This window comes from Rhinolophus sinicus, linkage group LG03 (genome assembly GCF_036562045.2).
Source record: "Rhinolophus sinicus isolate RSC01 linkage group LG03, ASM3656204v1, whole genome shotgun sequence".
Lineage (NCBI taxonomy): Eukaryota > Metazoa > Chordata > Mammalia > Chiroptera > Rhinolophidae > Rhinolophus > Rhinolophus sinicus.
In genome coordinates this window covers 179,835,098-179,858,525 of record NC_133753.1, presented here as the reverse complement: position 1 = coordinate 179,858,525, position 23,428 = coordinate 179,835,098, and the positions used below count along the sequence as shown (strand labels likewise).

Sequence of the window (23,428 nt, the reverse complement as noted above, 5' to 3'; positions counted from 1 at the left end):
CAGAATAACCGCTAGCTGATTGTTTCATAAGGGTGTCTGGAGGAATCACATTTCCAGTGTGATAAAGAATGGGCTGGTGAGATGGGCACCAACATCATTTAGAAGCTCAGTGGTAGCTTTTATTTGTGTTGGCCTGGGTTTTTGGCGAGTGCTATTATAAAACGGGGCTCCTTGTTAGCACTAGTGGTGATGGTGTCCTAGGTGGCAGGTCTTATGGATAAGAAAAAAGCTAAATAGAATTATAATAATAAATGAAAAACTTGGAGTGGAAGCTAATGGGTTCTTATCAGTAGTGAACTGTGGAGACATTTAATAGAACACAGAACTCTAAGGAGAATTTAGGTGGGCAGCTAACAAGGGTATTGCTCAATCTATACAACCAAAATAAATGAAAGGAAAATGATCAAAGGTGAGCTTGTTGCTAATTAATGGCTCATAGCCCTGGTCTTTCCTGAAAATTTTGTTGGCCAGATGGAGCTACCTCAACTCCTCCTTGGAACATTTCACATCCAATGACTACTGGAAACAATAGAATTAAAACTTGATTTCTTTGCTTTAAGTCGGAACTTTTCTGAAAGGCTTCAGTCAAAGTCTCTCTTGCTTCTTCCTTCTTCCTCTGGTCAATCCAAGTTCTCTCACTCCTTTATAACTGTTTTGTTTGTTTGTTTGTTTGTTTGTTTGTTTGTTTAGAGCACTCCTCCAATAACCATGTGCCTGCAAATCTCCACCTCAGCATCTGTCTCTTGGAGAGCACAGTCTTGACGTCAGACCTCTTGTCTCTGTCTTAGAATAAGAAACTCTATCAGGAGTGATCATGACTGTTACTTTCACAACACACACAAGTGTACCCTGCAATTAACTCCATACTTTATATTCTCATTAAGATTATTAATCCTGGTTCTACTTTCTTAATATTTGTATTCTGTGGCAAAATTCAATTTTTTTTTAATTTTACAATTCATTGGCATTGACTCCATTCACTATACTTTACCTCGTCACCATTGTTTAGTGCCAGAACATTTTCATCACCCCAAACAGAAACCCTGTACCCATAAGCAGTCACTCCCCATTCCTCTCTTTCCCCCTTGCCTGTGACAACCACTAATCTGCATCCTACATTTATCTACCTAGTCCGACTTTTTATACAAGTGGAATCATACAATGGGCAGCCTTTTGTGTCAGGCTTCTTGCACCACCACAATGTTTTTAGGGTTTATCTATGTGGAAGCATGACTACCCTATTATATGAATACATCACATTTTGCTTAGCCATTCATCTGTTGACCGCCATTTGTGTTTCTACAATTTTTTCTTTTCTAAATTAAACAAAGTATATATTTAAGATATACAACATAACATTTCTGTATAGTGAAATGATTATTACATCCAAGCTAAGTAACATATCCATCTCTTATATAGTTACTATTCTTTTTTTTCTTGCGGCATAGATTAAAAAGAAAAAGGAAAAGGAAAAGCTTTAGGTTTCCTCACTGAGGTTTCAATAGGAACAAATATTCCGGGGCAAAGTGAACATAGGAAGACTCTTTCCATAGAAGAAATATTTCACTCTTATGTTTCATTTATTGTAGTTTTTCAGAAATGTCCTCTGTCACTGGCAGCTTCAGAACATGGGGCAAACGCATTCTTGGCTTACTGTCAAAAATTAGCTCTTTCAAGTTGCTATTGTTCAAGGGAAGGAAAAAACATTTTAAAAAACTTGTTTGTAAAAAATTTAAATCTTTTCAACTTCTCATGACCTAGTATATAAGGATTTCAAAATCAATTCCTTTCAGAGAAGGTACTTTACAAATTAACAAAACATTTTCAGATGGCCTATTTCAACTCATTCATGTTGCAATGTTAGAATGAATTATTATTTAAAAGCATCACTTCTATAGTTCTGTTTCGGGCCTACTAAACTCCAATTTTCTATTTGGACTGTCATCTGCCCACAGCCTTTCTAGTAGCATTTTAGCAGCATTTTAGCAGCATCTTACTAGCTTTCGAACTCTTTTTCTTCAGTATCCGTCTTATTTTTCAAGCCATGTGTTCTTTCCGATTCTTTTGATGTTAGAAAAATAATAGCTATGTGAAGGAGGATCGCTGAAGTTTTATAATGCGGACTCCAGCAAAACAGAAACTGAGATTAGGTAAGGGAAAGGAACATACACAGAGTCACTTGAGGCTGATAAATGATGGCTACAACTGTAGCCAGTATCATTTAAGTACTCTTTAGTTCCTGATGATAAAGCGCTGGCTTATCACCATGCTGACAACTGCAAACCCCTGTGGCCCTCAGGTTCTGTCTTTTCTATTCATTACCTAGTCAGCCACATGGAATTTAACAGCACACACAGTAAAGCATCTTCCCAAGTAGATCTCAATAAAAGACGTGGGACAAAGTTAGTAAGTGCTTATGTCTTGTCTGGTGAAGAAATTGTGTCTTCTATTTAAGTACCACCTCCCTATTACAGAGAGATAAAAATTAGTATATTGTCAGTGAATATCTCTCTTTTATTATCTGTTGTTATAGAGGATAAAGAAGAGCTGGAATATTGAAAAGTAAAAGACTCCATATGTAGTTTATAATTTCAGAATGTTTATATATTTTTGTTTCCTGGTTATCACTACTTGAAAAATATATCTTCATGTCTAAAGGATAAGGTGGAAAGAGAACTGACACTCTGGGTGGTGAACACACAATGTGATATATAGATGATGTATTACAGAATTGTACACCTGAAATCTATGTAACTTTACTAACGATTGTCACCCCAATAAACTTTAATTACAAAAAAAAGACTTTTTCTTCAAAACTTGTGTTTTAGTGTAAAATATAGGGTTTGAAATTAAACATATGTATGTGTATATATATATATATGTGTGTGTGTGTGTGTGTGTGTGAGTGTTTGTATATGTGTATATATATATATATATTTAATTTCAAACCCTATATTTTACATATATATGTATATATACATATATATATATTCCCTTTCAATTATGGATTCAACATTCTAATTAAGAATGAGGATAACAATAGATTAAAATAAAAGTTTTGATGGACAATTAAACTGCCTCATTGGCCAATATTAAGATCTTTATCTGTTGTCGATCAATAAAATATGCAACCTGGGAATATACCGAGGATGCCAAAATATGCATACACATTTTAAGAAAGGAAAAAATTGTATTAAAATGTCATACAATGAATGACACTAGCATTCATTTGATTAACACCATCTTCTGAGCAAACGTCATACTACACATAGCTACTATAATTCAATTCAACTTCGAAAAGCAATACACAGATAACATCTCTTAAAATGTGTACATATTTTGGCACCCCCGGTATTTGTCATTCTGAATCAAAACATTAAGTAAAACATCCGCCTCAGTTTGGAATATGGGTAATTGTCAAAGGAACAAAGAATTTTTTAAATAGGCATAAAATATTTTCCTTTTTATGTGACTGTAAGGTTCCAAGACATCTGAGCTATCAGCATAATGAAGCAATATGTAACACATGCCATGTAACAATATTAATTATTACTTACACTTTTGTTAAAGGAACACTTGAACTTCAAGCTAATTTTAAATTTGTCTCCATTATTTATAAAAATGAGTAATTTGTATCATGAAATTTTTACTTTAACAATTACTTTGTTATCCTTTTCTTTCATGTTTCATCTATCATTATAAAAAAAAACATATACAACTACATGACATCCTTTTTCATTCCTAGTTTCACATCAGCAGATTTCTTTTAGTAGTTTTAATTTTTAGCTCTTGACATTGGCATCAGGCAAAGAGAATTGAGATTAAATGTGAAATTTATGGATTTTGATGTGTTTCTATGAAACTAGATTCTAGTAAGTTTATTAATTTGATAGAAAGTGAATCTAAATAATGTATTTTTTTAATAAATCAGAATATTTTCTATTGCTTAAAGTAGGAAAAAGTATGGAAAGGATCAAAACATGTAGTTAAATAATATGCTAACTTGAAAATATTTATTAGATAAAAACAAATGATCCTGGTGACACTTTTCCTGTGTGATCATTTCTCTCAGATCACATACTTTCTTATGACTTGAGCACTAGCCACTGCTTTTTCTCCTTTCCTACAGCAGAATATACAGGAATCAGCATAAATGCTAGTTTTCATATACTGAAGAAAATTTGTTCAGAAACAGGAGATCTGCACAGAGTAACCAGTTTTTATTATCTCCATTGCATATTCAAGTTTCTATTGAAAACTTTCTCACTTAAAACTGGGTAATCAATCTACACATTGTCCTAAAACTCTTTTCATTGATGAATCCTTAGAGCATCCAATGGGAGTAAAAGCTTTTCTCCAAGGGCCTATGTACTCAAAAGCAAATACAGACAAAATAATTTGCACGTATTTCCAGTGGCTTCACAGAATTTATAAACTGAGCCATAGCCTTACATTAATTGATGGCAAGCAAAGCCTAGTTAAGTAAATTTAACAATACCTTTGAATATCAAAACATATTTATTTAACTTTAGTGCCTTTGTTCTTGAGGAAAGAGCAATCTAATTACATCATCTAGATCAGGGGTGTCCAAACTGCGGCCCTCAGGCCAACTGCGGCCTGCAATCCATTGTTAATTGGCCCGCAGCAAATTCCAAAAATATATTTAGTTTACTTAAATAAACCAGGTGAGGCAATACGTACTTCACCTCGAGTGGCCCGGCTGTTTGTGTATTTTACCACATATGGCCCTTGGTAAAAAAAGTTGAAAAAAGTTTGGACACCCCTGATCTAGATCATTATATTAGTTCTAGCATTTTCTTAAATAATGTCCATAATTTAATCAAAACCACTTTGGTGTTCAGGACAATGCTACTTGACTTCAATTTAAAAAAATTCCAAAAAAAAAAAAAAAAAACTGACCTAGAGGACAAAGCAGATATTGCAGTTATCATCCACACACCTTAAAATAATTTATTTATAGTGACAAAATTAAGAGAAAAGATAAAAATACTGACAAAGAATAGTAAAATAAATATATAAATCTTTCTATCGTAGTTATGTGAAAGATAATAAGGCAGAAGCAATATATATATATATATATATATATATATATATATATATATATATATTTCTTTTTTGTTTGTTTGTTTGTTTGTTTTTTGTTTTGTTTTTTTACACGGGAGAGTGTGAACGCAGTCCCCCACTACCACAAATTATGCAGTCGAGTTTCCCACATTTGGGGAAATCGCAGGGGTCAGCACATCCAGAGTGCAATGGATAAGCCTCGCCCTGGGAAAAAAAACCTTCGTGATCATGGTATCTCCCTGCCAGATAAGTATAGAAGCAATATTTTAAATACCATCAAGATACAGATTAAAGAAATGTTAAAATCTCCAAGAAGGATATTTTTCTAATTAAAAAGAAATAATAAAACTCTCACTTTGGTACATCATAGTAAAATGCTAATAACCAGACAAAAAGGAAACCTAAAAGAACTCACATGGTGGTGGTGGAAAGAGGGTCTATTATTGCCAAAAATGAATAATGTTAATGAAAACTAACTTCTCAAAAAAACAAAAAATGAAAAGTAAATTAAATGTAGAAGACAAAGGAATGACATCTTCACAGTGATTTTAAAAACTACTGGCCAATCTAGAATGGTATATTCAGTAAAAACACTCTTGGAAAATGAAAATAAAATAATTTTACAAACAAAGAAAATAACAGCACATGTTACCACCAGTGAAAGGAACATAATAGCAAATAGAAGCACACAAATGGAAACCCAGAGACAGAAAAATTTTAATGAAGAAAGAGATGAAATGGTCAAATATTCATGCAAATATAGAGAAATAGTACCATAATATGAAGTATTATGAGATTACAAATTCAAAAATTATTTACCACATAAGAGCACTCAAGGCAGAATAAGCTAAATAGACAAAAAGAAGAGATAAAATTCCTAGATTATAGAATAATATAATTTAATTAATAGTCAAGGACAGATCTTATAATCTTTAAAGACACAACTGAAATAATTGAACTAAAAGAATATAGGGCAACAAACAAACAGCAAGAGAAATAAATTCTAAAATATTATTAAAATGCCAAGAAAGTAAATAAAAAAGGGAACTTTAAATAAGTGGGATGACCAGATAATAAGAGTATGATTTTATACAGAAATAAGAATATCATCATGATTATACTAAATATTAATAGACAAAATACTCTAATATAGTGTTATATGCTACTCGAAAGGGATACACTTTTTAAATATAAGGATAGAATTATGTTAAAAATAAAATATAGACACAATACACTGTACAAACTTTAGACTAAAGGAAACTGATATACCTATAATAATATTATGCAAATTACAAGACTTTAAGGCAAGAAACATTATTAGACTTAAAGAGGAACATGCCTAGTAATAACAGCGGCAATCCTCCAGAAAGATAAAATGATCTTAATTTAGATAATATCAAATTATATAAAGGGAAAATGAACAGAAATAAAAGTTTAAATAGATTAATACACAGCAGAACAAAAATGTTTTAACATATTGTTCAGTAAATGATAGACTAAGAATGCCAAAAATCAGTACGTAGTTAGAAGAATTGAACAGTATGAATAGCAAACTAAAATTAATTGGTGTATATATAGCACACACCCCAAAATATTAGAATGGGAAAATTAACAAAATTAACTATATGTTGAGCTACAAGGAAAGTCTCAAGGATTTCAAAGGATTTAAATCATAGAAAAATACTCTAAAAATGATGAAAAATCAATGATCTGGACATAAATGTTTTAATGCAACATAAAAATAGCAAATCAAACAAAAAATTGAAACGATAATAAATATGAGTAAAAAATAATGAAATAGAAACAAATATAATATCTAGAGGATCAACAAATCAAAAGTTAATGTTTTATAAATGAAGTAAACAATTAAAAATTATTTTACAAAACTAAAGAAGAAAAAGGAGAGTAGACATAAACAATCAGTATCAAGAATTATAAGAGAGACAGTACCAAAATTTCTACAAAAATAAGAGAGCTGTTTGAAGAATTAAATGAATATTTTTTAAATATTTAGGTTAAGTCCCCAGAAAAGCACAATTCATTACAACTGACAAAAAGATTAAATAGAAAAAATGAATATTATTTTTTCAGTTAGATTAGATTTACATTTAAAAACATATGAATTCTTATGAAATGTTTGAATTCTACCAAACATTATAGAAGAAACTGCACCCATCTTACAAAAACTCTTTGGAGCATTACAAAAGAGAAAGACTTCTACCAATTTATTTTATGAAATCAGTTTAACTAACCTAACAAAGATGTTACAGGAAAGAAAATTTACACCAATCTCTCTCATAAACACAGATGCAAAATCCCAAACAAATATTTCAGCAAAACAATTAATGCATTATAATCAAATGAATTTGTTCTGGGAAGTTGTGGTAGGCAGAATAATGACTCCCCAAAAATGTTCACACCTTAATCCCCAGAACCTCAAATGGTAAAAGGGACTTTGCATATGTGACTAATTGCAAGATTTTGGAGATTCAGGAGATTATCCTGGACTATCCACTTGGGAACAATGTAATCACAAAGGTCCTTATAAGAGGAGGCAGAAGGATTAGTCAGTAATACTAGGAGATCTGATGACAAAAGTTATAAATATGTTACCTTATATATCAAAAGGGACTTTGCAGATATGATTATGGTTTGGGATTTTGAGATAAGGAGATTTGCCTGCATTATCTGGGTAGCACCCAATCTAATCACACTGATCCTTTAAAGCAGAGAAATGTCACTTGCTGGATCAAAAAGATGTGATGCCAGAGGAACGCAACTTGCTATTGATAGCTTAAAGATGGAGGAAAGGAGCCAGGAGCCAAGGAATGCGTGTGGTCGCTGGAAGCTAGGAGCAGTCATCATTGAATGGTTTGTAAGGAAATGGGAATCTCAGTTCTAGAACCACAAGGAATTGAATTTAGCCAATAACCAGAATGAGCAAGGAAACAGATCTTCCCCTAAAGCACTTAGGGGAATGAAATGTAACCCTGCAAACATCTCTATTTTAGCCCACTGAGACCTGTAATAGACTTCTGACCAAAAAAATTTTAAGATAATAGATTTTCATTGTTTAAGCTGCTAAATTTATGGCAGGAATAGAAAATTAATGCAGAGGTTGAAAGTGATTTAACTTTCAATAATTTTAACAGTGTAATTCCACATGAAGAAGAAAGAAAAATCATATCATCAATAAATTAGATGTGGAAAAATCATTTATCTGATAAACTGTTCATGACAAAATCTCTTGGCAAATTAGAAATAAAAAGAATCTTTCTTAATGTGATAAAGGCAATTATTTAAAAAGCTACCTCAAAAAATTTTCTGAATGGTGAAATCTTAAAATCTTTTTTCTTAGAGAATTGAAATAAGACAAGGATGTCCACTATTACCATTTTAAGCGAAGACAATGGCCAAATAAGAAAAGAGGGAGTCAATATGACAAATTAATTGCAAATTTCCCCTATCCTTCACTTCTCTCTGAATCTATGCCTTTGCAATGGACTTTGCTGCTTCTCCCCTCAAGAGGTGTTTATTCCTTCTTCCTTGAATCTATGTAGGTTTTGTGAATTGGTTTGGCCAATAGAATGTGGCAGTGGTGACAGTGTGACAGTTCCTGGGATAGGCCTCAAGAAGTCTTACGTGCTTCCATTCTTTCTCTTAGACTCTTGTTTTCACTATGAGAAAATGCTTGGGCTGGTCTGGTGGATAATGAGAGACGATGACCAGCAAAATGGAGAAAACACATGACCAAATGACACACAATTTATCCCAAGCCAGGTAATAAAGTACAAACAAGTTTAGCAGAGTCACTTACCTGACCCCTAGCTAACTGCTAATGTATGAATGAGCTCAAAAGAAAGCAGAAGAAACATCCAGATTATCCACAGGCTCCTAAGCAACAATTAGTATCAGTTGTTGCCACTCAGTTCAAAAGGCTTTTTTGTTCTGCATTATTGTGACAATGGATAACTGATAGACAAGACCAAGGTATCTGTAGAGGAAATACGACACAGATTTGATCTGTTCTCTAGTAGATAGTGATTTATATTCAACAGTTTTTACACAAGTAATTTATATGTATATATTTATTTCAACAATTCAGTTACTATGGTTGTAAATATATTAATACTGTATTTACTGAGATATTCTCAAAATAACCCAAAATCTGGGTGGGATTTACTGACTACTGAAAGGTGCCCAAGTAAGAATTGACTTTCCCTGACAGAGTCAGACAATTTTGTTATTAACTGGTTAAAATGAAAGGGACGATTAACAAAATAGTAACTGAATAATGATGGAGAGGTGAGCATGCTCAAAAAATTGACAACAGTTTATGCCATAAAAAAACCCAATAATATAATTAGCACAGATTGTATTTTCAGGTGCAAAGAAACAGGACTATAAGAAGTCTGCCTGTATATTCTGTTAACTAAAATCTGCCAAATTCAACTTCTTAGAACTGCTCAATGCCATTCTTTCTGCCTCCCCACTACAGCATTTATCTTGAAGAAGGTAGGACCAAAGAAAATAAGTACTCTCTGCCTATCCATCTTGATAACTTAATGCTTCTCTATGCCTGCAGCATTGTACATTACCGTTTTGAGCAAAATCTATAGGTCAATCAATCTCTTGTTTGAACCAAAGTGCCAATCTGTCATGTACTGTAACGCACTCTCTCTCTTCTAACCAAATTTTTAGACTCTGAATTTATTTTTCCAGATGATTCTGTCAGTGTGCTGCGCGATAGAAAATAAGCCATATGTTAGCCATGCTCGTGCACTGCCTGATAAGTATCACCATGAAGTACTACTTGATAGATGGCCATATGAATGTAAATATATCTTCATTATAAATCTCAGGACTATAGAATCTTTCAAAAAAAAACACCTTATATCATGTTATTCTCAAAAAGAAAATAAATTATAAGACAAAGTTTTTCACATTCTAAAATAAACATATAGGTATATTTTTTGCATGATTCCATAAGAACACCACATAAATGTGTCTGTCTAGTTAGAGGAAACTGTCTAGTGTGATTATTTAAAATTATAAATAGCCAGAAGAATGTGTGTTCACATAAACAGTTGCATTAGCAATACAATCTAGAGGAAGTTACTTAACCTCTCTGAGTTTCAGTTTCTTCTCTTGAAGGATGCATTAATAACATTGCTAAGACCAACAGAAAGTCATAAATAAACATTTGTTCTTTTTCATGCATCAGATATTATGCTCAGCACTTGGGAGACACTGGATCACTCAACTTAAACTTAATCACAAATTAAGTTTACCTAAATTAAGTAACAAAGTGTATGGAAACTGTTTAGGATATTGACTCAAATAGGTCCATGATAAATGGCAGGTCCCATTTATCCCCATCTTATTTGGAATGTGACAAGTTTGGTATATCTGATTTACTGAAGTCCTTATCGACCACTATACTCAAAAGACTTTAAGCCATCCGTATCACTACTATGTGATATTTGTTGGATTAGATTATCTTCACCTTCTATCACGCTCACTGGTACTGTTTTGTAGGGTTCCTGAGAAAAGAAACCATGTCATACAAATCAAAATATATGCCACATAGCCAAACAGACAAGAGTTTAATATAAGAATTCTTAGTAATTTATCTTTGTAGCACTGCAATTGTTCCGTTCAAATAAGAATGAAATATCACCACCAAAGTTGATATAACTTCTGGCTGCCTTACAACTTTTAGATAGATACTTAGGTCTTGTGGTCCAACATATTGACCTGAAATATTAAATCTGTCAAAACACACTAACTGAACTCTACTGAATTGATATGCTCCTTTAGTTCATGCTACTCAGTGTAACAGAAAACTTTGTTTGCCATTCTATATCCCTGCAGACCCCCTCAATCCTCCCTCCCTCCATATTTATCCTCCCTCCCTCTGTATTTTTCCTCCTTCCCTCCCTCCCTCCCTCCCCCTCTCTGTCTCTCTCCTTCTTTCCTTCTTTCCTTCCTTCCTTCCTTCCTTCCTTCCTTCCTTCCTTCCTTCCTTCCTTCCTTCCTTTTGTCTCTGTCTCTCTCTTTTTCTGTCTCCCTCTCCTTTCTTCCTTCCTTCCTTCCTTCCCTCTCTTTCTTTCAAGTAAAAATGTAGAAAAATAAAAACAATTTGAGGCAGTTATCCATCTCAAGTCACATCAAGATCTAGAAGCAAATTTCCCTAAACTAGTATTATTTATGAAATTTCTGTGAGACAATTTGTCCAAAATGTGTTGATTTGCTGTGAAAGTTGCTACTAAAGAACTCAGCAGGACCTGTCCATTTTAATAGCCTCAAACGCAATAATGGAGCTATAAGTGGACCTCACTATGACCTATCCTAGCTGGTCTAAGAAAGAAAAAAGAAAAGGAGTCAGAATAAATATCACTTTGTGGTAAATAAATTCTACATTGTAAAAAAAAAAAAAAAAGTAGGGTTTACATCTGTTTAGACATATAAAACAAAGAGGCAACAACTTATAAGCAGAGAACTAAAATGATGTGTTTGACATATAAATGTTTTCAAGTAATCCTAGAGAGTAGTCTGTAGGCATAGACACAATATTCTAAAAGTTTGTCTTCATTGCTAGCCTTAAAAATGAGTACTAGCCTACAGAAAGGAAGATAAAAATGGGTTTTGTTCAGTCCCTAATAATACCCAGTTTCTGAATGTGTCTATGTTGAGCTGCAGACTCCTCAAAGGAATATCCCTGTGCTTACATTGCACTGTAATGCTTCTCAGTAAGTCAGATGTTCTCAGCTAATTAGCACAGAACTCAGCCCATATGAAATTAAATGATCTGATCCAGGCTTTCTTTGAGCGAGCAATGACTCATACAAAAAGAAAAGCTGTGTACCATGCTATGTATATCTTGATCTTATTAGACAATTTCACATTCATGGGAACAATCAGTAATTCTATATCCACATTTCTATATGAAAATAAAGACCATAGTCTCAATTATTCTCCTATGTGCTAACTAAACATAGAGGAAAGTCAAGGTTTTAGTTTAAATATCACTGGTGAATAAGTAAATGTGATATGCCTCCAAGGAATTATTGTAATGATCCAAAACGAGACATGAGAAAAGACAAGAGATTTTCCTCCTGCATTCTATGTTCACACTATATGTTCACACTTTATGTTCACACTATGATTATTGCCATGGCCGCTTTTGTCTATCAGCAGTGACACTAACCTCTCAAGATTGTGTCATTAAGCATTATGATCTATGGGTCTTATAAATGCCCAGTGCTGTCAGGGAGTACAAGAACTCTGAATTTCAACCTCCTGTGTTTCCTTTACAGCTCTGTGGATATTGTCTCTGAGATCTAGTTATATCTCCCATTATGTCAGCAATCGGTGTAAATTCAGCAGGTTGCAATTGTTGGGAGGAGGGTTCTAAGAACCCACACAGAGAAAGATGAAGCTTCCTGTGCAGAGGGCCATGTGAGCAATAAGAACGTCTTCTGGCTCCAACTCAGGGTTATTGTCTTTGACCATCAAACAGTGGGCTGCAGAAACTTCAAGCAAACAGCAGTAACACAGCAACAAAGCAGCTCAGAGGAGATTTGCCTTGAGTTTGGTTGAATGTGACCAGACAATGTGAAAACAGAGTAAGTTCTCTTTCAGCCTGCTATATGTTAGGATAAAATGCAGCAATCTTTACCAGACTGGCCCACATATACATGCAAGTGTAATGGAAAAAAAGTAATACCTTAGAACATTGAATTTTCTTTTCCTTTTTTGGCTAGAATAAAAGTAAACTTCTCTCTCTCTCTCTCTCTTTCTATCTCATTTTCACTCCCTCTCTCCATTTTTCCTCAAACTGAGTACACAATAGCTTGTTTTTTTTAAAAAAAATACTTAACATTTGACATGAAAGTCATCAGGCTTATTTTATAATTTTTATTTTATTGACAATATTAAAGAAAAAATTAGCATCAATAATAAAAATCCATATCCACTATCCTAATCCAAATTTCACTACATATTGACCTCCAGATATATAAACAAATATATTTCACATAAATGTAATAATGGCAAGTAAAAAAGAATCAATAGCTGCTTTAATCTGCCAAGTAATAAGGACACGAACACATCTATATTGGTCCCAAGTTCTATGTATTATTATGATTTCAAAACCACAAGAATCTGCTAATTTTTATAACTGTTAAATTTCAAAGGGTAAAAAAATATCTTAAATGTCCAGTATAAAAACAAAGTATATTTTGGGGTGGCTGGATGGCTCCGTTGGTTAGAGCGCAAGCTCTGAACAGGGTTTCCTGTTTGATTCCCACATGGGCCAGTGAGCTGCGCCCTCCACAACGAGATAGAAGACAACGAGCTGCCGCTGAGCTTCTGGAGGGGCTGCCTGATGGCTCAGTTGGTTAGAGCATGAGCTCTCAACAACAAGGTTGCTGGTTCAATTCCTGCTACGGGGTGGTGGGTTGTGCCTCCTGCAACTAAAGATTGAAAACAGCAACTGGACTTGGAGCTGAACTGTGCCCTCCACAACTAGATTGAAGGACAGCAACTTGGAGCTGATGGAGAAACACACTGTTCCCCAATATTCCCCAATTAAAAAATAAATAAATAAATATCATGTTCTTTTTTTAAAAAAAAAAAAGTATATATCTAATTTGGCTACCTTGAAAATGTGGAAGTTTCAACTCTGAAAGGGAAGTGACTGTATTCAAAGCCCGACTCAATCACTTCCCAAGTGAATTAAACTGGGTGATCTAACCTCTCTAAGCCTCCATTTCTTTACCAGTCAAATGAGGATACCACTATTCTTTCACTTGTGGCATTATCTATTTACCATATAATTAGTATTTACTTCACAGAAAACTCTAAGAAAATGTTATTTGTACAGTACTCCAGAAGTAAATAGATTTTAAAATTAGCTTATGTTCTATTATAATTTAAAATGGCATTGATGTTGAGATAGTATGGAAAGAGATACTGTCTAGTTTCCTTACTCTCATCAGTGATGAATGCAGCATGCCTGAAATTGATCAGGATTAACCTAAGTAGATTCTGCTTTGTAAAATCACTTTGAATAATGTGTCCTATTTTTAAAAGCACAACCAAACCACAAAAACAAGTGTTTTAATTTTTTTATAAGTGACTTTGGAATTATTAATTTATTTTTTAGATACTTAAATGAGAGAAGTAAACATGGTACTCAATTAATTTCAATTTTTCTCCATTTTTCCCTATAGACTTCTTTCCAATTATGATATGTCAAAGAAATATCTTCATTGATTTGTCTCTTTTTCCTAACACACTCTGCTTCTCTTTCATGGGCACCTTCATTATTTCTCTCTAATCCCTGAATTATTTAAGCTGCCAAAAATTGAGTTCTTGGCATTGGCTTTCATGATACTTAAATTTTTATAAGCTTCACTTATACACAAACTGTACAATTCAGAGCACTGTTAGAAAGTGTAATCAAAGCCAAATATCACTGAGGAGTCAAGTCAGTAAAATGGCCAAATAGGAGTTTTCTACCATCTTCCCCACAAACACACCAATGTAGACAATTATTTATGGACAACAGTGCCTTTGTAGAAGTCCAGGAGTACAGCAGAGAAGTTGCAGCAACCACTGGAGCAAACAAAATAAAACAAAAACAAAAACAACATAAAGAAAAAACAAGATTGGATGTACTGAAGAGTTTAAGAGGAACAGTTTCACTTCACCCACATTATCCCTCTTCTAAGGTGGCAAGCTCGGTGCCCAGACAGATCTTCTAGGCCTGTGATTTCTCCCATGGAGAAACAGGAAAGCCTGTGAGTGAGTTCCTGGCTTCCCACCTGTACAAGAGGCTGCTAAACAGGCCCACCTCTTCTTGGCTCTCTCCAGAATACCGGGGGGGTGGGGGGGGGGTGCTGCATGACAGGGCGTTGATGTGGGAGGAGCTAGCAGAACAGCAGCCAGGGCTTTCAGAGGGCATCAGGGATGCTACTAATCATCTCAGGGATGCCCTCAGAAAGCCTCCTCATGATTCCTCACCTGCAGATCTCCTCGACTGGTCCACGGGCACCCCCAATACTTTGCATACATCACCTACACACATCTCCACCCTGAGGCTGGCTCCCTGTGTGTGCCCCTAAGAGTGATGAGTGTGAGCCTTTGTAGACAGCAGGTGAACACACAGAAAAAGGCGCCACCTCTGCAGGACTGAGAGAAAGCTAGCAAACTGAGCCTTCAGCACTGCCCTAGGGAAAGCAAACGGGAGGCTGTTAGCATTGGACTTGACTTTGCTTGATTGAGAAGAGGGCAGACATATTCAGAATTCCCCCCCAAGAGGGAACAGGAAGTGTGGAGCGGGCACATCCACAGACAATGTCTGAGAAAGTTTCCGGATCCCTACCCTAGCAGGACAACACAACGTATTTCTCTCCCAAAGGCAATCAGTAAAAATTGGAGGAGGTGACTGCTTACGTGAAGATAGCAATAAAGGATTTCAAGAAACATGAAAAATCAAGGAAATATACATTATACCACCAAAGGAACATAATAATTTTCCAGTAACAAGCCCCAAACAAATGAAGATATGTGATTCGCCCAAAAAGGAATTCAAAACAGATGATTTAAGGAAGTTCAGTAAGCTACGAAAAAACATAGAAAGAAATTCAACAAAATCAGACAGATGAGTGTGTAAAGATGATGATGATGGTGATGATATATGTGTGTGTGTGTGTATGCATGTATACGGGTGTGTGTGTGTGTGTAATGGGTAAAGATGATGATGGTGATGACATATATATCATCACCATCATCATCATCTTTACCCATTCATCTGTCTGATTTTGTTGAATTTCTTTCTTTTTATTTACAGATAACAGTATATGTATCAGGGGTGCCAAAAAAATGAATACCAGTTCCAGGCCGAGAGCCTGGAAACTGCTCTTTAGGGCTCTGTCCCCACAACACTTTGGTCAGCATTGTTCAAGCAGTAGTTCGCCAGAATCAGAAGTGTCTGGACATTGATTGTCTGATCTTGTACATATAAATAGAATGATTTTAAGTAATTGAAAAAAGAGTGACTCAAATATGTTATATATCTATAGACTTTGCTCCTTTTTGAGCCACAAACAAGTTTTATCTTCAAAAGCTCTCTTACAGAAAATAATACTATCTTATGAATAATAGATTTTAATGCAATGTATATATTTGATTTGCCTTGGAATAAATAATTAAGTTAAAAAAGTCAGGTCACAATTATGGGGATATATGGAAAGAGAGACATTTAATATATCTAGGCATTAAATTAAATTAGCAAATACTCTTATAATAGTTTTATCCAGAACCACTATTTAATGCAGATATAGGAATTTTGTGTTTGTAGCCTCCATTCTGTTTTTTTTTTTAACTATAATAAAAATAGTGCTCTGCTCCAAATTTTTCTACCCAAGTACACTGAAACATACCTTTTACAGAAGACATATCCTTCCTTACATCTATGAATTTTGACAAAATAGAGTTTCTTCAAAGAATATAGCAAGAAAATTAAGTGGTCTGAAACAATTACTCAGGATTACAGAATTTAGAGTAAAGTCAGAACTGGAAGTCATGTCATCTCACAGAAAGTTTGGCGATCTATTCAAAATTCAATGTACTTTTTATATATATACACACACACACACACACACACACATATATATATACATATAGAGAGAGAGAGTCAGTGTGAAAAAGTACAAAAAAAAACACCTTTTTGTGGCAATTTAAAGATAATCACTTGATATTCTTCATGTATATATCCTATAGCTTTATTTTTTCCTTTTGTCCCTACCTGTTTATTTTCTTCCATTTTCTCCTACCTGACTGCCTCCTTCTCTCCCTGCATCTCTCCTCACCACCTTATATCCTTCATTCTGTCTGTCTGCTTCTTTTCACCTTTTGTCCTTCAGTCCCACACCTTGTGTACTCTACTCCATATTTCTGGAACTGAGAATACAGCTGCTGGCTTCCTACTAACTCCTGACAACAAGAAGCACTAGTGGAAATCAAAACCATTCCTCCCCCTCTTCTCTCCTGTTCTTCTACCAGTTTGTAAACAATTTCCTTTAATTAATTACCTCTCTACAAAATGTCCACACTTATTTCTGTTTCCCTCACTGAACTTTACCTGTGTATCTATCCTCTATCTATCAATCATATATCTATCAATTCTTTATCTACATATTATTTCATATTTCATATACAATATAAAAATAATGTGGAGTGATGTCATAGGAATGGTAGCAGCAAGGTGGTCTTCCTGAGTCCTCCTCCGGAATTTACCACAAATTGAACATCTATAACTCATCAAAGGACTCTCTGCTCATCACACAGAACAGCTAAGAGACTTGTAGGAGGATTACTTGAAGGTGGGCAAACTGGGCGAGCAGGGGAAGAGGGAAGGAGCGGAGTGGAGACACGGCCTGCATCTGCAGCTATGGAGACTGAGGGGACAGAACAGAGATCACAAGAGCCAGGAGGTGGGCTCTTCCCCTGCATCCCGTAGCTGATCTCATGGCAAGAGAGAAACAGATTCAGCGTTTGAGGCAGTAACCTCAGCTGAAACCTCCAGCTGGGCCCTAGGTCAGACAAAGAAGTAAACACCATACCTGGGCCCCTCCCCCCACTCTCCCACAGCAATCCTACTCCCTCCCTTCCAGCGTCTCAAGCTGGCCCCTGAACTGAGGAGTAGTGTCAGATTACAGAGGAGCCATAGCGCTCAGAATCTGGGAAGACACAGTTTGCAACTGTGACTCAGGTAAGAGGCTGGTAAGAGTGTGACATGCTGGGCTGGGAGACAGAAGACTCCTCCATCCCCAGCCCCCACCTTTTCTGGCCTGCCTAGGGCAGGGCAGTTGCAACTGTGGAAACACACCCAGGGATTAGCAGCAGGTGGCAGAGGCTGCTCTGGGCTTTCAGCAGCTCAGAAATCTTGCACCCTCTACACACACACTCCACTCCGGAGGGAAGAAGTGCCCTAAGACTCAGGAGACCTGGGCACAGGGTTGGCTGTGGTACTCTCAGTGCGCCTATGTGCAGGCGAGCTCAGAAGCTGCACTGACTTTGTGAAAACTACCATTCACACCCCATGGACCCACTCATCCAGAACTGCAGTGCCAGGGTCACTCTGGGCACCAGGTGGCCAAGTCAGCCTGTACAAGACACAGAGGACTTTTTGTAGAGCAGAGGACAACCTGGAGATTACTTGATGGGCTTAAGCTAAGACTGGCGCTACTTTTTCTTGTCTTTTCTTTTTTTTCTTTTTTTGTATTTTTGATATTTTTGCCTGTGTTGAGTGTCGCTTATCGGTTGTTTTTACAGGTGAGTGCATTTGTTTTTTTCTTTGTTGTTGTTGTGCTTGGTGATTCGCTTTGTTCTGAAATTGCCCTACACCAGAGTCCAGCCCAAGAGGCACAAAATTCAAAACACCCAGAGGCCATCTCCAGACCAAACCAGAGTATTACCAGGTTTGACCTACAAGTGACACACCCAGAGGGAATTCTCTACAGGCACAAGAACCCATAGGGGCCAAGCCTCATTTGAGTGGTCAACCCTCACACAGCAGAACATCCACTGTGGACAGATCCAAGTCTCACAATTAGTCAGCCTATGAGTCAATCCTCCCTACTGACAAGCCACAAGCAATTAAAGATCAACTTTGACAGAACAATATACACGACACAAGAGTCACCTTTGGAGCACACACACAGGAGAATAGGGAAGTGGTGCAAGTCAAATATAAAGGACACATATTACATAAGATCACCCAGCAAAGACAAAGAACCCCAGGGGAGGTACCTAATACATTGAAGCAAATACAGAGAGTCAGCCAGAATGGTAAAACAAAGAAACATGTCCCAAATAAAAGAACAGAAGAAACCTCCAGAATTGGAACCAAACGAAATAGAGGTAACCAACATATCAGAGACAGAGTTCAGAACACTGATGATAAGAATGTTTAAGCAGCTTAGTGATGACATAAAGAAGGATAGAGAAATCATAATGAATAACCAGTTAGAAATAAAGAATACAATAACTGAAATAAAGAACACACTTGAAGGAATTACCAGTAGGTTAAGTGAGGCAGAAGATCGAATCAGCGACTTAGAAGACAATTTAGTAGAGATCACCCAAGCAGAACAAAAAGAAAAAGAATAAAAAAACAATGAAAATGATTTACGAGACCTCTGGGATAACATCAAGTGCAACAACATGTGCATCATACGAATACCAGAGGTGAATAGAGGGAGCAAGGCATCGAGAACTTATTTGAAGTAATAATGACTGAAAACTTCACTAACCTGGTGAAGGAAACTGACATACAAGCCCAGGAAGTGCAGAGAGTTCCAACCAAGATGAACTCAAACAGGTCCACACCAAGACACATTCTAGTTAAAATGGCAAAGGTTAAAGACAAAGAGAGAATCATAAGAGTCTCAAGAGAAAGACAGCGGGTTACATACAAGGGAACTCCTACAAGACTATCAAATGACTTTTCTATAGAAACTTTGCAGACCAGAAGGGAATGGCAGGAGGTACTCAAAGTGATGGAAAACAAAGTCCTACAAACTAGATTGCTTTATCCAGCAAGGCTATCATTTAAAATTGAAGGAGAGATAAAGAGCTTCCCAGAAAAGAATAAGCTAAAGGAATTCATTACCACTAAGACAGCATTGCAGGAAATATTAAAAGGGCTTCTATAAGCAGAAGAAAGATGAAAACAATCTAAATACAAATAACAAAATGGCAATAACTGTGTAGTATCAATAATCATTTTAAATGTAAATGGATTAAATGCTCCAAACAAAAGACATAGGGCAGCTGAGTGGATAAGAAAACAAAACCCTTGCATATGCTGTATACAAGAGACTCACCTCAGATCAAAAGACACATACAGGCTGAAAGTGAAGGGTTGGAGTAAGATATTTCATGCAAATGAAAATGAGGAAAAACTGAAGTAGCAATACTTATACCTGACAAAATAGACTTTAAAATGAAGAAAATATTAAAAGACAAAGATAGGCACTACATAATAATAAAGGGATCAATCTAACTAGGACATAACCCTAGTAAACATCTATACACCCAACATAGAAGCAACTAAATATATAAAACAGATATTGACTGACATAAAGATAGAGATCAACAGTAACACTATCATAGTAGGGGACTTCAACACACCACTGACAACAAGAGACAGGTCTTCCAGATGGAAAATAAATATGGAAATAGTGGCCTAAATGACACAATGGACCAGTTGGATTTAATCCATATTTTCAGAGTATTTCACCCAAAAGCTGCAGAATACACGTTCTTCTCAAGCGCACTTGAACATTTTCCAAGATAGACCACATGTTAGGCCACAAAACAAGTCTTGATAAATTTAAGAAAATTAAAATCATACCAATTGTCTTCTCTGACCACAGGGCTATGAAATTAGAAATCAACTACAGGAAAAAAAAATAGAAGACACACATGGAGGCTGAATAACATGTTACTAAATAATGAATGGGTCAACAATGAGATCAAGGAAGAAATCAAAAGACATCTCAAGACAAATGAAAATGAAAACACAACGACCCAGAATCTATGGGATGCAACAAAAGCAGTCCTAAGAGGGAAATTCATAGAAATGCAGGCCTACCTAAAGAAACAAGGAAAATCAAAAATCAACAGTTTATCTTTACACTTAAGGGGTCTGGAAAAAGAACAGCAAAACAAGTCCAAGGTGGAGAACAAGGAAGGAGCTAATAAAGATCAGAGTAGAAATAAATGAAATAGAGACAAAAAAACAAAAAAAAAACAAAAGATCAATGAATCCAAGAGCTGGTTTTTAGACAAGATAAGCAAAATCAACAAACCTTTAGTCAGACTCATCAAAAAAAAAAACAAGAGAGAGAGAGGACCCAAATTAATAAAATCAGAAATGGAAGAGAAGTGACAATAGACACCACAAAAATCAAAAATAAAAAAAATTAAGAAATTACTATGAGCAACTATATGCCAACAAATTAGACAATCTGGAAGAAATGGACAATTTTCTAGAAGCATACAACCTTCCAAGGCTAACTTAAGAAGAAACAGAAAACCTTAATAGACTGATTACAACCAGGGAAATCGAATCAGTAATCAACAAGCTCCCAACAAACAAAAGCCCTGGACCAGATGGCTTTACAGGTGAATTTTACAAAACATTCAAAACAGAATTATCAGCTATTCTCCTCAAACTATTCCAAAAAATCCAGAAGGAGGGAAGTCTCCCAAACACTTTTTACGAGGCCACTCTCATCCTGATCCCAAAATCAGACAAAGACAGTACAAAAAAAAGAAAACTACAGGCTGATATTGCTAATGAACATATATGCAAAAATCCTCCACAAAATATTAGCAAACAGAATTCAGCAATACATTAAAAAGATTGCACACCATGATCAAGTGAGATTCACTCCTGGTATGCAAGGTTGGTTCAACATCCGCAAATCAATTAATGTGATACACCACATTAACAAAATGAAAAATAAAAATCACATGATCATATCAATAGATGCAGAAAAAGCCTTTGACAGAATCCAGCAGCCACTTATGATAAAAACACTTAAGAAAGTGGGAATAGAGGGACCATAATGCAACATAATAAAGGAAATATATGCTAAACCCATAGCTAACATACTCAATGGGGAAAAGCTAAAACCATTCCCCTTAAGATCAGGAACAAGGCAAGGTTGCCCACTTTCTCCACTTCTCTTCAACACAGTTCTGGAAGTTCTAGCCACAGCAATCATACAAGAAAAAGAAAGAAAAGGCACCCAAATTGGTAAGGAGGAAGTAAAATTGTCACTATATGCAGATGACATGATACTATGTAGAGAGAATCCTAAAGACTCCCCCAAAAAACTATTAGAACTGAAAAATGAATTTAGTAAAGTAGCAGAATACAAAATTAATATTCAGAAATCAGTTGTACTTGTATATAATAATAAAATATCAGAAGGAGAAATTAAGAAAACAGTCCCATTTACAATTGCTTCAAAGACTATAAAATACCTAGGAATAAATTTAACCAAAGTAAAAGACCTGTACTCAAAAAATTGTAAGACACTGAAGAGAGAAATTAAAGAAGATACATATAGATGGAAACACACACCATGCTCATGGATAAGAAGAATTAATATCCTTAAATGTCTGTACTGCTTAAGGCAATATACAGATTCAACGCAATTCCTATCAAACTACCAAGGACATTTTCCACAGAAATAAAACATATAATCCTAAAATTTATATGGAACCATACAAGACCCCGGATAGCCTCGGCAAGCTTGAGAAATAAGAACAAAGTGGGAGGTATCATGATACCTGACATCAAATTATACTACAAGCCTACAGTAATCAAAACAGCATGGTATTGGCATAAAAATAGACATATAGATCAATGGAACAGAATAGAGAGTCCAGAAATAAATCCATGCCTATATGGTAATTTAATGTACGACAATGGAAGTAAGAATTTATGGTGGGGTAAAGGCAGTCTATTCAATAAATGGTGCTGGGAAACCTGGACACACATATGCAAAAAAATGAAGCTGGACCATCTCCTTACACCATATACAAGAATAAATTCAAAATGGATTAAAGACTTAAATGCAAGCTTTGAAACCATAAAACTCCTAGAAGAAAAGATAAGAAGAAAGTTTACAGATATTACCCGGAGTAAGATTTTTACTGATATATCCCCTCGGGCAAAGGAAGTAAGAGAAAAAATAAACATGGGATTACGTCAAACTAAAAAGTTTTTTCGCAACAAAGGAAACCATCAATAAAAAAAAAACAAAAAAAGTGAGCCTGCTGAATGGGAGAAGATACTTGTCTATGATATATCCGATAAGGGGTTAATATCCAAAATTTATTTAAAAAACTCACTCAACTTAACTCCAAAAAAACAAACAACCCAATTAAAAATTGGGCAGAGGACATGAAGAGATATTTTTCTAAAGAGGACATACAGATGGCAAACAGACACATGAAAAAATGCTCAACCTCACTAATCATTAGAGAAATGCAAATGAAAACCACAACGAGATACCACCTCACCCCAGTAAAAATGGCTATCATCAATAAATCAACAAACAACAAGTGCTAGCTAGGATGTGGAGAAAAGGGAACCCTTGTGCACTGTTGGTGAGATTGCAGATTGGTGCAGCCACATGATCAGTATGGAGGTATCTCAAAAAACTGAAAATGGAACTACCTTATAACCCAGCAATTCCACTCCTAAATATGTATCCAGAGAAATCCAAAACTCTAATTCAAAAAAAATGTATGC

At 35.4% G+C, this 23,428-nt stretch overlaps 1 non-coding gene across 1 annotated transcript; it reads right to left on the bottom strand.

Moving 5' to 3' along the window:
- Nucleotides 1–5,175: 5,175 nt before the first annotated feature.
- Nucleotides 5,176–5,339, bottom strand: LOC141570910 (U1 spliceosomal RNA). The gene has a single exon (XR_012495352.1). It is a non-coding gene; the product is annotated as a U1 spliceosomal RNA (small nuclear RNA).
- Nucleotides 5,340–23,428: the final 18,089 nt, after the last annotated feature.